This window comes from Sapajus apella, unplaced genomic scaffold, assembly GCF_009761245.1.
Source record: "Sapajus apella isolate SASKATOON/1434 unplaced genomic scaffold, GSC_monkey_1.0 scaffold23, whole genome shotgun sequence".
Taxonomy (NCBI): domain Eukaryota; kingdom Metazoa; phylum Chordata; class Mammalia; order Primates; family Cebidae; genus Sapajus; species Sapajus apella.
Window position 1 is genome coordinate 13,944,632 of NW_022436963.1, and position 16,908 is coordinate 13,961,539.

General features: G+C 39.6%; 1 protein-coding gene across 41 annotated transcripts in view; it reads right to left on the reverse strand.

Moving 5' to 3' along the window:
• Window positions 1-16,908, reverse strand: part of CADPS (calcium dependent secretion activator) — a 471,326-nt gene that overhangs the window by 228,604 nt on the left and 225,814 nt on the right. The gene's annotated exons all lie outside the window — the stretch shown is intronic.

Here is a 16,908-nt window from a genome sequence, read left to right on the forward strand (position 1 = left end):
CACACACACACACACACACACACACACACACACACACACACACACACTCTGTCTCTCTCTCTCTCTCTCTCTCTCTCTCTCTCTCTCTCTCTGTCTTAATTCAACCATGAGGCTTTTTGTATCATTCTGTAAAACATCTATTTCTTTTCACTGTCAATCCAGCCTAAGTCACCATTGTCTCTTGCTTGGAGGACTGCAATAGGCGCCTTACTTGTCTCCGTATGTCTACTCTCTTAAGAAAAGAACATATGTAACATGGATACAATTTTCTCTCCTGATGATATTTTTTAAATAAAAGCTTTAGTGAGGGATCATTTACATATCATAAAATTCATCTGTTTTAAGTGTATAATTCAATGACTGTTTTTGTAAATTTATAGCATTGTGCAACTATTGCTGTACTCCAATTTTAGACCATAACCATCACCTCCAAAAAGATCCTTTGTGTCTGTTTGCAGTCAACCACACTCCCACCCACAATCCTAGGCAACCACTCATCTACTTTCTGCCTCCACAGATTTGCATTTTCCTTATAAATGGAATCAGATGATATGTGGACTTTTGCCTCTGGCTTCTTTTACTCTGCATAATTTTTTGGAGGCTTATCAATGTTGGAGCATGTATGAGGACTTCAATCCTTTTTATTGCTAAATAGTACACCCATAGATGTAATTTCCGAAGGATTATAGTTAAACACCTGGGAGGCCGTCACTCAACTTTGAACTAGAATATTACAGAGCTATTAAGTATGCTATGTTTCCCTGCAATCCATTTCCCACAAAGCAGCCAGCACTGTGGCCATTCTTTGTGTAAGACTCTCTGAGGGCTTCCTGTTACAGTTAAAATGAAAATCAAAGTTCTTTCATGTCCTACAAGGCCTCCACGATGTGGTCCTTGCCCATGTCTCTTATTACTTTATTTCTTGCTTACAGACTGGTACAGTTTTTTTCCCCCTGTCCCTTGAACATTACAAGCTTCTTCCCACCTTGGGGACTTTAAACTTGCTCCTTCTCTTCCTTGACTATTCTTCCACTTGAACTTCAGGTGAGTGGATCTTTGACATTGAAGTGTCAACTCAAATAGTTTCTCTATAGGGAGGTACTTTGAGACCAATCTCAAGCGAGTTTTTCTCCACTCAGTGATTTTTCCATCATACTACTCTAATTTTTTTCATAGCACTCATTGTTGTCTTCAATTATTTTACTTGTTTACATACTTTTTCTTCCATTTTTTAAATTATACTCTGGGGCACATGTGCAGAATGTGCAGGTTTGTGGGGTACATGTGCAGAATGTGCAGGTTTGTTACATAGATATACACGTGCCATGTATATACCTATGTAACGGGTTTGCTGCATCCATTCCCCCGTCATCTACATTAGGTATTTCTTCTCATGTTTGCTTTCCCCAATCCTCTCACCCCCTGCTATCTCTCCCCGAAGCCCCTATCCCCTGACAACCCCTGGTATGTGATTTTTCCCCTTCCTGTGTCCCTGTGTTCTCTTTGTTCAACACCCACTTATGAGTGGGAGCATGTGGTGTTTGTTTTTCTGTTCCTGTGTCAGTTTGCTGAGAATGGTGGTTTCCAGCTTTACCCATGTCCCTGCAAAAGACAGAAACTCAACCTTTTTTATGGCTGCATAGTATTCCATGGTGTATATGTGCCACATTTTCTTTATCCAGTCTATCATTGATGGGCCTCTGGGTTGGTTCCAAGTCTCTGCTATTGTAAACAGTGCTGCAATGAACATATGTGTGCACATGTGTTTATAATAGAATGATTTATAATCCTTTGGGGTTTATACCCAGTAATGAGCTTGCTGGGCCAAATGGTATTTCTGGTTCTAGAGCCGTGAGGAAGCCCTATGCTGTCTTTCACAATGGTTGAACTAATTGTATTTTTTTGTCTCCACCCAGTAGAATACTGGTTTGCTGAGGGTAGGGACTGTGTCTGTCTTGTTCATTGGTGTATCCCTTGTGTCTAAAGCAGCATCTAATACATATTTTGATGTAAACATTTATTGAATGAATAAGGAAACAGGTAACAGGTTAATCAGAATGCAAAGTGAAAACAAACAGTAAACCCACATCAAACAATAGTCTTTAATTTGGTTGAATTGATAATATATTTGAATCTGTACTTTTCTTTCTGTCTTTTTTTTTTTTGAGATGGAGTCTCACTCTATCGTCCAGGCTGGAGTGCAGTAGCAAGATCTCTGCTCACTGCAAACTCCATCTCCCAGCTTCAAGCCATTTTTGTGCCTCAGCCTCCTGAGTAGCTCGGATTACAGGCATGTACCACCATATATGGCTTTTTGTTTTTTGTATTTTTGGGATAGGGTTTCACCATGTTGGCCAGGCTAGTCTTGAACTCTTGGTCTCAAGTGACCCAACCACCTTGGCCTGCCAAAGTGCTGGGATTACAGCCATGAGCCAAGGTGCCCAGCCCCATTTTCTTCTTAAAGCATTCCCATGAAGAAAATTTAATCACTTGTCCCTTGAATGGTTTAACCTCATACAGATAAAGTATGTACTTTTGATTTGTACTTTGGGTGTAAAAAAAAATCAGAGCTAATAACATGTTATAATGCTGATGTGGAGTTTTGTGTGACTTTCTCCCCCTTTAAAAAAAAGGTGTTTGATGTAAATTTCAAGGGACTTGTGGTTTCAGTCACCGTGGCAACCTAGGTTTAGAATTAAGTCCTATTAACTGCCTCTCTATTTCAAGTGTCCTCAAGGTTATGTAGGCTTCTCATCTTATTTCCCAAGAGCCTAAATTTTCCATTTCAAATATGGGGCAAACCTTTTCAGTTTACTTTTTAAAATAGATAATAAAAGCCAAAATGAAAAGAAGGGTCTTTCCTCAAATTATAAATATATATTTAAAAATTATATAGCTGTATAATACGCACACACAAATACACATACAACACACTTATTTTTTCTATATGTAATATTTTTTCCTAGAGCCTGGAAAAATTTAGGTGGTAGGCAATGAAGTTGGTCACTAATCTGAGCTCACTGTAATTAAAACTAATTGTATTAACCTTGGTTTTAATACTTGCTATGCAGACCCACTGTCACTTGAACTTAACATGTGCAGTATGGATTTGGTGGCCTGATCACTGATGGATTTTAAAGCATTAGGAAGAAACTAACAAAAACATTCTATTTACAAAAGGACTTATACTGTTACTAGTTCTTGTGAAAGACCTGGAAAATTCCCACAATGACTGTGTTTGTTTCATGTGCATTCTTCCCCTGTGTATTTTAATCCATGACTTTGTTTTCTCCTGATGCTTCCACGCAAGATCCTGCACAAATATAACTAAGACATTAATTGCCCTCACTTCCATGTACAAACACCACAGTAGAATCTGCTCGCTTAGTTACATGAAGTATCACTCTGCTGTTTATATAATAACTCTAATTGTGCAGCTTTTTATGTATCCAGACAAATGGAGCAAATTGAGATTGTTCAGTGAGGCCAGGCAGTGACCTTCATTTGAGCACAATGATTTGCTTGCTGTTTGTATACAAACAGCTGAACCACATCTTAATTCCAGGCTCAAATTTAAAAGCTGCAATGAATTCTCTGAGGCTGCCAGAGACAGAGACAGCTTTCTAGTCGTAGAAGCTGAAGAGAGATAGGTCTCCCAAAAACAAATACGGCAAGTGGACTTTAGCCATTCACTTCCTCCCAGTATATAGGATGATGGAGGTTGAGCAGATGTGGTGTGTTCACTAAAACATGGTGATCAACTGTCCCAGTTTGCCCCAGGATGGGGCAATGCCAAGAATGAAAAGTCCTGGGTAAACTAGAACGATTTGTCACCCTATTCAACATACGGGAAATAACTAGCTGTGAACTAATAATACCATTTCTAGGAATTGATGCAAAAGGAACAATCATGTGTGAGTATGCAGATTTTCATACAAAGTTATCTATCACATGCATATATCTGTGGATGGGTGTGGACACACCCATAGATATTGGAAAACAATGCCATAACATATACAGTGATTATTTCTGGGTACTGGGATCATGAGTACTATTTAATTTTTTCTTACGCTTTCCTTTAATTTTCTGCAACAAGCATTATAATTTTTTTGGTCAGAAAAACACCAAATATTATTTTAAAAACTTAGCCAATAATAAGACCAACCACACTGCCTTGTACAAAATGGCTACCAAAGAAACATAATTTGAAGTGTATGCATAAAACAAACATTTTTCCTTCAGACTTTTTAGCGGTTGCATCTGTTGGGAGAGTCCTGGGTCCAAGATTCCACTGCAGAGTTGGAGTCAAGCCTGATTTATTTACATGTAATTAAACATTATCCTCATGAAAGACTTTAAGTACCTAACACTGACATTATCTACAGAGAATGGCTCACTTGCTCAGTGGGACTGGACTCACTGTAGGTTATTCCTCGAAGTAGTTTCCCGTTAATAATACCTCCCTACCCAGCAGCAAGCATGACCACAGCACAGTGCAATCTGACTTATAAACTAAGCAGGAAATGAAATCTAGAAGGGGAAGGGAATGAGTTAATTCTCTTTTTTGGTTTGGTGTCAATGTCACCCTAATGTCAGCATGTAACGTTCTATAAAAGACATGTCTCTGCTAAAGTGGAAAAAGAACAAATTTGGTACAGCTGTAGAATAATCCTTGTGGGGAATAAAAGGACCAGCTCGAGAACTGACTGCCCCAGTTCACAGCTGTACATCCACTATCCACACGGTTTCGAGAGATGCCAGGTGACTTCAACTCACTCAAGGTCATTCACTGAGATGCTAGCACTACAACTTACAAATTGGCAAGCAGTGTGTGCAGAGCAGGGTTTGGTGTTAATAAACAGTTATAAACTCCCGAGAGAAGAGCCAAGTGTTGTCCACTGCTAGAATGCAACCTCCAGAGGGCATAGTACCACCCTTGGAAAAGAGCAGAGAATGGGAACGAAAAGAAGAGAGTTTGGGTTCCACGTCCCAATGTATCTTGAACTTGCTTTTGTCTGCCATCATCAACCACCATCCTCTCTTACATGATGACAGCCACAACCTCCCAACTGGTGTCCCTACTCCCACTGCTGCTCATGCCTCATGCAGTCATTCTCTACACAGCAGCCACACTGATCTGTTAAATACGTAAATCCAACCAGGTTACTTTGGGACATAAAGCCCAAGCCTCCTGCCTTGACCTCCAGCCCCTGTGGGATCTGGCCCTGCCAGCCTTGTTGTCTTCTCCCTTGCCTTTCCCTGTGCTCCACCCTCAGGTCTTTTTCTTGCCCGTCACAGATGCCTTCTTGTCATAGGGTCTCAGGACTTGACGATTCTCTCTGCCCACCATGCTCTTCGCATGACTGGCTCCCTTTTGCTTAGGTTTAAGTACAATGCCACCTCTTGGGGATACTTTCTGACCCCTCTAATTAAAACAGCTTCTCCCCAACTTGGTAAATCTCCACTGAATCACCACCCTGCATCTTTGCTTCACAGCAGTGGTGGAGGAGCCCTGAACCCACATTTTGGCTGAATGCTAAATGGGCTGAGGGTTAAAAATGAATATTTGGCCAAAGCCGAATATGGATATCACTGAATAAACTTCTGAGGGTACGAGAATAAATTGAAATTAACACTTTAGTTATTATTACAATGTTGTTATTAAAAACTTAATTAGCCAAAATTTAAACTTTTGTTACTTCTCTCTGCTGCCTCTATACAACACATTTATGACAGATGCTAAATGGACATTTGCTTTGACTTGAGGTTGGTGGGAAGTGAAATACTATGGGGCCAGCTCTTTCAGTATGGTTGATTGCTGACAGTGACACTGATAGAGGGTTAAGCTTTTTTTCCTTCCAGATAGAAAAGAATTAAGATAAGCTTATCTTATTTCATTTAATATGATGAATGCTACTGCCTCAAACAGGTCTAGCAAGATTAGCATTATGATACTAGCCTAATCTTTATTTTTCTGCTTTGCATGATTATTTAAATTTTTTGAAGATTTCTTGGCTCAAAAGTGATATAGTATCCTTCCTAAAGATATTAAGCTGTACTCTTTTACTATTTATCTCCTTATTCATTTATTTATTCATATAGTTTTATAATGAACAATGTTTACATGTTAACATGTTGATAATACATAGTTTATATATATTTTTGTAGTTCTACTGACTAATAGAATTCAACATATAAAGGACATATGAAGATTTTTTACTCTAACATGCATTTGGACTGCTCATCTATTTTTAAGAATATTCAGATATTAACAAAAAGTCAGAATGATGTGCCTTGCTTGTATTACAGACATTATCACATTGATTGGCTCTGATGATTATCCATGTGTTTCCATGATCACTGAGCATGTACAAGTCCAGAAATTTCAGAAATGACTTTGAAATAACACTTGACTATTGGGTCTCCTAAAGACAAGTTGAAGCTAGAGGTATATAAGAGATTTTAACTGAATAGTAAGGCCAAAGCCAAACTTGAAGGTACCTCTGCCCAATGACTTACATGTACCTTGTCTATTGTTAGTCCCATTAGATTGCGGGTGCCATAACAGCTACATTTCTGCTTTTATTCACTGTTGTAGCCCTAGCACCTCAAAAGCACAGTGTTTATAGCACACAGCAACCACTCAGATAAGTGAGATGAAGGAAGGGCTGACTGGATGAACCCAGGAGTCTGGTCAGTAGCATCGTATGTACTTCTCTCTGTGATCTGATTTCCCCCTGATTTATAAGTATTTGTGAGATCTGCACGGGATGCTTCGTTCTGATTACAAGTGACGAAAAGAGCAGACTGAGTTATTCTAGAGGCTGCCATTTCTAAAGACCAGGCTGGCTTTGAGATTCATTTTATTTGAGGTCTCTTTAAAGGAGGAAGGTTTTGAAAAAGAAACATTTTCTAGGCCCCAAGTCCTGCTACATTTGGCTCAACAGAACATCACCTAATTCTGCTCTTGGGGTAGAAATAGGTTGAGTGATTTGACACAGCAGGGAGAAAAACAGGGTGACATCACATGGCCGGGCAGAAATGGGACATCACGCCCAGAGCCTTCTGCCTCTAAGAGTCCTCGACTATTGATCCTGCAACTCTATTGTACTACTGCATGCATAAAGCTTGGGAGACAAGAGCTCTCTCTTTATTCCTTCCCTCTCTCTAGTAAATTTACAGAAGAACAACATCCAAAACAAATCCCTGTCATTACTGGATTGTATAGTGTCCTACTTGCTAAAAGTCAAATTTACAGAGATTTACTTGTGTTGCATCTAGCAATTCCTTGGTGTGTATATTTGTATGTGTGTGTGAGTATAAGTATTTTATTTATTACTTAATAAGTGATAGTGGTTTGGTGTCAAGAACTCATGCAATGGGTTTGTTTTACTTTCCTGGCTTTCTCTGTTTTTTAAATTATTATTATTATTATTTTTTTCTTTTCTCGCCCCTAGATACTTTGCAGCCATCTTCTCTTCTTTTAGCCTCATTTAGGTAGAGAGATCTGCACTATAATTATCTTTATGGTCATCAGTACTCTAAAGAGGTTTTCAAGCCCATTATATTGGGCTCCTTCTCAGGTTTTCCATACCCCTTTACCACTTGCTGCTGAGGTTTAGCTCTGAATCAACCAAGATCATCTTTACAATAAGGCATTATAAGAATACTAGCTTGATAGACAGATTTTTCCAAGTACAAGTAAGGGACCTACACATAAATGAACACATTCCAAAGGAAACTAAAAAAGGCATCTAACTGAAAGATAAAGTGTCTAGTTTCTTTAGTTTACACCAACTGACTTTGATGGTCTGTGCTGTTTCCTTTTTTACCCTGGGTCCACTGACAGCAAAGTGTTTAAAATAAGAATAGTATCTCTTACATTTGTGCCAAGTGCTTTGTATATGTTAAATCTGAAATGTTATTAAGCAGCTTATGGTGTAAGTGTCATCAGTATTATTTTGTAAGTGAACAAACTGAGGTTCAGAAGGATTTAGTAGCTCACTCACCATAAAAACGTCGGTGGCACAGGTGAGATTCAAACTAAGGGCTCTATCACCCCGAAGCTTTTGCTTTTATGCCTGTGCTGAACCTTTATTTTTCATATATTCACTGAAATGCTTCCACCCAGACTGCAGCTGTTTAAGGATGCCTGAAATAGCTGCCTCATCCCAAACCATCTAAACCAGAAGCTATGGGCTGGCCTGAGAGGTTTTGAATCCTTACCCAAGAACCCAGGTGACTCTGAAGGACTTCAGAGTTTAAACACCAGAGCCTAGAAATTTCTAAACTCCCTGATAATTGGCATCATGCCAAAATGTTCTGTCCTCCCAGAGGGCCGGCACTCATCTGTACCCTTAGGCTGAGGCGAGTTCCATATCACAGCACAGGGGAAGTTAAATTAGTAAGTGACAAACACAAAAAAGTATTATCTTAGCTGGACTCTAGCCTCTTGAACAATGGCTCTAATCCAGAAAGAAGCCGGAAGAACAGGCTTGTGGAGACCCAGGCTGTACAGGGCTGTGACTCTGGGTGAGGACTCAAGGAGGATGCTGCCTTTTGGATTCGTCTTGCCTTTGAGAACTAGTTCTTTCATCATCACATCAAAGGCAGTCGGCCCTCAGAATATGTCCTCTGGCTCTGGAAAGCATTTTGGCAACGATACTCACTTCTCCTTTGGCAGCCTTGGCTGTTTGATTTCCAGGTGTTTGGAGCATGGGGGTGTGGAGTTGTAGGATTTGGGGGAAGCCTTCCTAACTTCTCTGAGTGTCTCTTTTTCCTTCTATTTCTTAACAGTATCATGAGAGATTCAGTGAGATTACAGTTTGTTTTGGCTATTAATACCATTTCCTGAGAGGTTACAATATTCTGTTCATGGAACTCAGCCCTTAACATAGATCAGATTGTTTTTCAACAACAATCTCATCAGGCAGTTGTGTTCTTGTCTCTCTTTCAAATTTAGGGAAACTGAGGCTTAATGAAGAGAAGCTACTTGCCCAAGGTTACCCAGCTGGTGAGTGGTGAAATCATGATTTAAACCCGGGTTTGTCTGACTCAGCCAAATGGTTCCAGCTAGTTCACTGCCTGGTACCTAGATTTCAACAAATGGTAGGAGCAGTTGTTATTGACAATGATTCCCTTGAAGATGATGATCATTATCACTAGTGTCTCTCCTGGGATTGTGTAAATGCCTCAAGGGCAGGGATTCTCTTTTTAGACTCACATGAGTCACACCTCAGAGTGCTGCTGTATGTGGGTCGAATAATACCTGCTGAGTGTGTACACTGAGGTGGAACGCCTGTGCTGGTGTGTGCGTCAGCACACTCATCACCTTTAAATTTGGGCAGGGTTTTAATCCACAAAAAACGGAATTTATGGAAAGGAAATGCACATTTTTAGATAGTTTTGTTGAATATTCAATGCTAATTAAATTACCCTATTTTAGAGATCCAATTTCTTTTAGAAAGGTAGGTTAGCAGAATGGGTGAAAAGTACAGGCCTTGGGTTTGGCTTTTGGCTTAGCTATTATATTTGCAACTTGACTAAGTCATTTCACCTCTCCGGATTTCAAGATTCCACTAGCAAAATGGGAATACCAATAGTACCTATCTAATAGGTCATGGCAGGGCATTAAATAAAATGATGAAACACCTAGCATGGCACCTGGTCCATAGAAGATATTGAATCAATGTTAATAATTACTATCTTACACTCAGGGCAGCTTGTTTCCCTTCCTCCATCCAAACAAGAATAAAGCCATGATTATAATAACCAACAGGATTACTAACTGCCCAAGCAGTGTTTTAAGCATTTTCTATATACGGTAATTAATTTTCGTAAGAGTGAGGAAATGGAGGCAAAAAGAGCTAAGCAGCCTGCCCACAGCCACACAGCAGAAGTAAAACCCAGTGCTCTGGCTCCCAATTTTGTACTCTTGTCCATGACACCATACTGCTTATGAACACTGATGAATCTAAATCAAGTATCTGTTATTTTCTCATTAGTGGGGATTTAGAGTTTCTAGACCTTATTCTATCATTATAGGCAAACAACTCTATGACATGCTTTCCTGTGTGCTCCCTGATTTCTACTGAACAGTGATAGAAAAACAGTCTAGTTCTTAGATTACTTCAGATATAAGTAGTAGATAATCTTTTCAGGCAAGGTATTAGAGAAGCTGAATCAGAAAGGAAATGACTTACAGTCACTTAGTTCTTAAGAAGTTATTTAAGAAGAGTACAGTCTTTTTCATAGCTACACAAGATTAGACTACTCATGAAATCCAAACTTTCATAGATTTTTCACGTTTAGATGGAGTATCAATGTCTAACTGACAAACTCCAGCCACTTCTTGATCATCCAATTCTGAAACTATTCCTGAAAACTCTTAAATGCTGACATTATGGTTCTTTTCTGGACCAGTTAGTTGGTTGAACTAATCACAGATTTGTTGAGGTAGAAGGGACTTTGGATTCCACTTTTCAGGACTTGGTGAAGTTGGAAAGCTTGGTGGCTTACATAAGACAAATTGGCAAATTTATGATGGAGTTGGGAGCAGAACTAGGAGCTCTCTCTCCAAAACTTGTTCCCCAGCACCTAGATTCCTTTCCACTGTCTATCCTGCTGTCTGTTGTCCTGCCAGTCTGCCCACCTTCACCCTCCAGCTAACAGACACACACCAGCTGGTCTTAATGTTGGGAATCCTGGACCAAGCATTCTGGTCTGAGAGGCAGGACAGTGTCTGAGAATCCCAAACTGTGATTATAATTTTACTTCCTCCCAACCCACATATCTTCTGGGAGCCTAGCAAAATTGAATTTCTGGGTCAGTGTTGACTTTTACCATTTATGATTTAATTAACTTGGAAAGAAGCTAAACCTTTTTCCAGGAAGGAAAAACAAGATAAATGGCATCCAAGCTCCAAGTTCTCACTACATAATGTCTCTGCATAAATAACTCCTGGACTGTGTACTTGAACATGGAGTGTCAAGACAGAAAAGGAGGTGATTCTCAGGAATCCTCATTCCCTTTCCCATTCAGTGGCCTTTAAAGTCCTCAAAAGTTACTGCGGCTCCCTGGAATATAGACCATGCCCAGGGACTCAGATTTTTCCAATCAACTCTCCTCCATGGGTATACAACTTCAAAGGTCCACATCTGTGTCATCTTTCACTCTAACACTAAAGCCTGGCAAACAGCATATGCTCAATAAAGACTAGTTGACCAATATATGGTTCCAAGTTTATTTCGGTGCTTAAAGATATTTTAGGTTTCAAGATGTAAATACAATCATATTTTCCCTGGCTTAAACTCCTCCAATGGCTTCTCCGGGATCTTGGAATAAAATTTAAACCCTTTTCATGGCCCCTAAGATCCCTAGGTTGTCTGGCCCTGCCTGGCTCTCTGCACTCTCCCTGTAAACACTCTCCCTCAATGACAATTTTTACTCACATTATTCCCCTTTCTGGTCCAGGAACACATCAAGCCCCTTCCTACCTCAAAGCCTTTGCACTTCCTCTTCCCTATGCCCCCACTACTTTCTACCATAGCAGCCTGCTTATTTCTTTCAGAACACAAATTATAATCTATTATTACCCTTATATATTCATTTGTTCACTTGTTTATTGCCTATGTTCCTTACTTGAGTGTGTGATCCACAGGCCAAGGTTTGAGATACGTTATTCACAGCTGTAGCACCAGTACTGGTTGGACACAAGGAAAGCATCCTGTGTATACTTGCTGAAGGAATTCGAGTATCTACTCTTTCATACCATCCTATCACATCTAAATATCAAAGAAGCTATTCAGGAAAAATATTCTGCCTCCATTTAAACCATTCCATGGCCCCGTACACAGAAAGCATTTTGGTTAAATTGAAAAAGGAAGGACCATTAAGAAGATAATACATGAGGCAAGTAACTGGAGGGAACCACTTCCTTTTCTGACTTTGTAACTGACAATGTGGGAACAATTTAACAGAACTCCATTTCTATGAATAATTTGGGCATAATGAGCCTGGCCCACTCTGCACTGTACCATTAGGATGAGTAATATATTTCATAGAAGAAAAATGTTACAGAAAGTTGCTGCATTTTGCTTTGTTTTTGTCTTTTGTTTTAATATGGTCGCATCAGATGAGCTTTCATTGAAGAACACTAGAGCTGTGGCAAGACTTCCCAGTTAGGACATTTTATTTTCTCATTTCCTTGGAAAATGCCAAGTGTCCAAGTTTGGCTGTGTTTTCTAATTCCTGGCAATAATGAAATCCATACGTCGCGAAGCCCAGGGCCTGTCAGTCAGTAAGGAACTTGATAAATAATCAAATGCCAAGTGGCATCTTTGGTTTCAATTCAATAGAATATAATTTCAGATACATTAGCACAACACTGGGTTGCAAATTCAAACTTCCTTTCTTTTCAGCAAAATTATTTGAATGTTCCAGTATTTAATCTTTGGGGCATGGCTATCACACAGGGTAACTTACATTGTACAAAACTACCAATAAAGATAATTTTGGAATATATCTTCTACTCAGGGAATAGGACAGGGTCCTTTACATCAATTTTTTTTTCAAATTAATGTAATTTACCTACTATCTTCCCAATCTCTGCCATTTCCATGTACCAACACAAGATACTTTCATGATTGCTCTTTATCATATCCAGGTACCACCTATGCTAAATTACTTAATATATTTTATTTAAATTGATTCACTTTTTAAATGTTAATATATTTCTTTAAAAAGAAAAACTTACGCCATTGCTACAAAAGACAAAGCAGCACCACCAGCCATGAATGAAAAGTAAGTGTAATGGGATCTAAACAAGGCTATAAACACTTAACTGGATGATGTTGCCTGCAGAAGTCTCTGAGCCTGAGATCTGTGGAGGTCTTAATGACCTACTGTCACCAAATTAAAATGTTCTCCTTGACCTGGTCAGAAGAACTGAAAAATAAATGGAACAGGAGTGTCTTCCTTTTCACATAATTTGATGCCACTCAAGGTCATGTTCTGGTAATACTTAACACAATCTCTGTTCTTAGTAAAGGTAAGATTGTCACCCTTTGATAAGTATCATTTTAGAGCAAGAACCATCCTCTGCTCTATTTCAAAGAAAGTGGAAAAATATATTCCAAATGCTTTGGAATCCCCAAAGCATTTCCCTTCTCCATCTGCATGCCTTCCTGAGGCTGCTGACCTAATGGCAGGATTTCAAGCACTCCTGCCTCAGTATCCCCATTGGTTTCCCATCAGAAGCAAAAACAATCTCAAATGGAGACAATATTTTAAAAATAAATACATCTCATGGAAACTTGATCATATACTCTCCTGGATTTCTATGTTAAAAACTCAGGAGAGGAGGACAACAGAATTGAGAGGATATAGTCTGCTTGAAAATAACCCACAGGTAGCAACAGACTGATCAACTGAAGGATGAGTATGGGCCACAATTTAGCTGAGAGCAAAAGAGGCTGCTGCCTTCACCACACACACCATTTTTTCCAACCATAAAATATCACTATATTTAACTCATGAACATAGTGTTCTTATGCAGCTGATCCAATATGAGCATGTTGAGCAGGGTCCTGGCTCTAAGTGAAGTGATGGCACTGATAAAAGGAGGTGAAGGGTGTGAAATGTCACATTCAATACATGAGGATTCCAAAGAACACACCCTTAGACAAATTGGGTTATGAATGTACTCCTGAATTTTTGGCTATACTTGAAAAAAAAAAAAAAAAAGACAACAGCCAAATTCCTTGCAGACATGTGCTCTGGCACGATGTTATGGTTCCAGTTATGGGGTCTAATACTCGGTAGCAGCAACCACGGAATTTCAGTAATAAACAAAACATGCTTGATGGAATTTTGCTTTAATATATAAATAAAGTATGGGCACCAGCGGGCAACAAGAATAGTCAAAGATAAGATTCAGCAGATGAATAGGGCAGGAAAAGGGCTAAGCTTGTCAGAGGATGAAGTGGAGTTATTAGGACAAATTAAAGATGATCCCTGAAAGGATAATTTCTGGAATAATTAAAATCAAGTAGCAGAGACGACAGCTGGAGATTAGTAATAGGAGAAAGTGTAAGTAGGAGGGGAGAGAGTGGCGTAGGCCTGTAGTCCCAGCTACTCAGGAGCCCGAGGTGGGAGGATCACCTGAACCCAGGTTGATCAGGGCTGCAGTGAGCTGTGATCACACCACTGTACTCCAGCCTAGGTGACAGAATAAGACCCTGTCTCAAAAAACAAAAGAAAACAAACGGAAGCCAAACCCAAACCCCAAAACAAAACCAAACCACTTGGAGGCAGAGGAAAACTACTAGAACTGAACTGTGACAAAGAAAAATGGTTAAAAAGAGTATTGAGTACAGAATTGTGGATTTAGAGGGAAATTAAGTGAAAGATATGGGCGTCTACATGGAAAGAATAAAGAAAGTCAGGAAGACACACGAGTATTGTTCCATTTCAAGCTCTGGGAATATCCCTTTGGGATACTATAGAAATAGCAAATACAGGGCACTTGTACTCCGTTCTGTCCCATGGCAGATGTTACAAGTTGACCTTGGCATCATTTTCCTCTGAGTATGGATTTGGCCTCAGAACCCTTCTCAATACAGCTCTTTAGATAGCTACCATCGACTAATTTGACTTGACCCTGGTCATGAAACTTGCATCCTTAAGGCATTACAAAACAAACAAATCAACAAGCCTATTGCCTGACGAGGAATAAAAAATGTATGCTTTTTGCTGGAAAAGCAAAATGTTTCAATGTGAGCTGTTTCTGTATATAGACCTCATAATCCACATGTACAGCGATAAGTATGCATGTGAAACATGAATATTTCAAGCAGGTGGACCCAAGCATCCTGTAATTATCTGCAATCTGAAATTCTGTTTTAACCATTTATAAGCACAGGAAAACCAGCTCATCACTCACCCTGGCAATTGAAACTGTTGAGTCTGATAAAATGTTACAAAGTGTGTTTTGAGTTATAAGAGCTCATATGAAACAACAGTCTGTTAGAATAATCAGAACTTTCTCCTTCCTTCTCAAGCTTCTAACACCGTATTGGCCCCAGCATCTTAAAAGGTTGGCGGAAACACCAAATAGGTTGTTCTCCCCCCATACAACACACATTTTTAAAAACCACAAATAAATAGTGCAGCATTACATAATAGCATGGAAAATGATCAGACCATTTGAGGAACAACTGGGATTCCATCAATGTCAGTTAAAAAGAAACCACATTTGTTGTCAGTCTGGAAATCGGTTGTGAAAAAAGGGAGGAAGGGTGGCATGTGACAAGGTGCATTGGTTTCCATTTCCTCTTGTGCACACTCATTAATTTCTCCCAGCTTCTGAGCATCTGAGGCTGTTGCCTATTCATGCAAAGAGCCACTTGAAGGCATACAATGCCCTCAGATTTTCTCTAGTCCAGGAAACATTCAGTGCTTTCTTTGAACTATTTTGTTTGAACATCCTGGTAAGTTATTCATGTTCTGCCAAACAGCTCATAATGCTCTGGGGGAGGAGAGGCAGTGAGCTGCTGTTCGGGGCTCCTCTTTTGATGACTGTCTTATGAATTAACACCAACACAAAAAGATGCTCATTAGTCTAGATGGGCTTAACTGAGACAGAAAAGGAAGGGAGAGAAAAATAGTGGGTAGGGAGGGAAGGGAGCAATGATCTCTCAACAATTTTTGAAGCCTGAGAGTCTATTGACCCTAATGAATGAACCCATCATTGCTCCTGTGGACCATTAAAACAAGACCCTAACTACCCTCCTGCATAACCCTGCCTGCCCACTCCCCACCCACTGTAGCCAGAGTCATCTTTTCAAAACACATCTCTAATCCACGCTTTCCTCTTCAAGGCCTAACAAGTTCCCTGTGGTATGGCCCTGCTTGCCTCTCTGGCAGCTTATGACACCCCTTGTCCTCCAAACTCCAGCCCCACTGGCCTTCTGTAAATTTCTCCATACCCAGGGCCTTCGCTGACCACAGGACCTTTGCACAAGCTGTTCACTCTGCCTAGAATGCTCTCCACCCATCCCTACTCCCATTGCTCAAGTTTAATAATATTAGCTCAAATACCTCATATGTCCTAAGGAAGGCCTATTCTGCACTTGTCCTCACAGACTGGTTCAGGTCCTTCCCACTATCTCCTCTCAAAGAATTCTTTGTCAGCATTTATAACTATTTATAATTATATATTTGTGCCATTACTTTTCTGATGGCCCCATGAAACTGTGAGCTGCATAGGGCTACAACAGTGACTACTTTCCTTTCCACTGTGCAATAACACCTTGTACACACATATAGTATGCATTTAACAAAATTGTATTGAACCAATGAATTAATGTATTATGTGATACACTGCCCTGCTAATACATTCATAACTATGACATACAGGAAAAAAACTAGACAAAACCCCAAATATCATATGTTCTCACTCGTAAGTGGAAGCTCAGCTATAAACATGCAAAGGCATAAGAATGACAAAATGGGCTTTGGGGACTCAAGAGGAAAGAGTGGGAAGGGAGTGAGGGATAGCAGACTACAAATTGGGTTCAGTGTATACTACTCAGGTGATAGTGCACCAAAATCTCACAGATCACCACTAAAGAACTTACTCATGTAACCAAATAGCACCTGTTCCCCTAAAATCTATGGAAATATAAATTTTTTAAGTCTTATACTGAAAACCAAATATTACTTAGAAGATATCATAAAGTGAACATATCAAACTTTCCTGCACATTATACTGATGAATGAAAGCTGTGACTAATCTCTCGAGGGTGAATACTTAAAACCACCAGAAAGGAGACTGTTCCTTTTCTTCAGTTCTCTGCTTTGAAGGAACTAGAACCTTTGCAATGGCTGCCAAATAAAATGTAGACAACT